The following is a 999-nucleotide window of genomic DNA, read 5'->3' as shown; positions in this document are numbered from 1 at the left end:
GCGCTGCCCACCCCGCTACTTACGCGCTCCCCCGCCTCCCGCCGCAGGCGCCGCCGTGACCGCCGCCGCTTTCTCCTCTCTTTTCACTTCTCGTCTTCACGAACAAGACAATATGGCGCCTGCTGGTGCTGCCCCGGAAGCAGAACGCGTCACGGCGCTGACCCGTGCCGGGCGCACGGGAACTCCGCTCGCCGCCATCTTTGCTAAGGGCAGGCAGGCGGAACGGCGCGGCCCTCTTACAGTGGCGGGCCTCGGGAGACGCCGCGCCGCCGCCATCTTTAGCGAGGGCAGCACGCTATTTCCTGCCGCTCGGCGCTCTCCATGGCAGCCGCGGTGGTGGGCGGAGCCTCCTCCGTGCTGCTGCGTGACCTGGGCCCCACAGCGGCGCTTTGGGGTTGGACGGGGTGATCTGCGGTGGTCTTAAACTACTCAAAATAAATGCTCTTTTGTTCCCTAAAAGCAGTACTGCGTCTTCGTGTTTTGTACCAGAAATGTACCAGAGGCTGCAACGGATGCAAGAAACAGTCTTGACGCTTCAAAAAATGTAGGTTTTATATGAATGTTGTGAACATAGAAGTACTCATGCTTTATACAGACAGAATTGATACCAAGTCGTTTGAAAGTAGTTAAATTGCAATTGTTTATTAGAAAAAGGCCATTCGTGTAGACACCTTAACGTTGCACAAAGAAGCATTTTGACTTGCAATAACAGACTGAAAATATATTTCATAATCTCACTTTAGAAAAAAATAATCTCACAAAAAGAAAAAAATAATTTCAAATCATCTTGAATAATCCCTTTCCTATCATTTTTTGCAGGTTATTTATACACCAAAGCGAGAGGTAAAAAGAGCTAACACAAGTGGCAAAGTGATACCTGAAGACATGGTCAATAGACGCGGATAATCCATTGTAAAACACTGAGACTGAACCAATTCTGTTGAAGATGAATGGCCTCTACTTCATCTGGCTCTCGTTTCCTCTTAGGAGGAAGTTTTT

This window comes from Meleagris gallopavo, chromosome 2 (assembly GCF_000146605.3).
Source record: "Meleagris gallopavo isolate NT-WF06-2002-E0010 breed Aviagen turkey brand Nicholas breeding stock chromosome 2, Turkey_5.1, whole genome shotgun sequence".
Lineage (NCBI taxonomy): Eukaryota > Metazoa > Chordata > Aves > Galliformes > Phasianidae > Meleagris > Meleagris gallopavo.
This window is presented reverse-complemented; position numbering follows the sequence as displayed.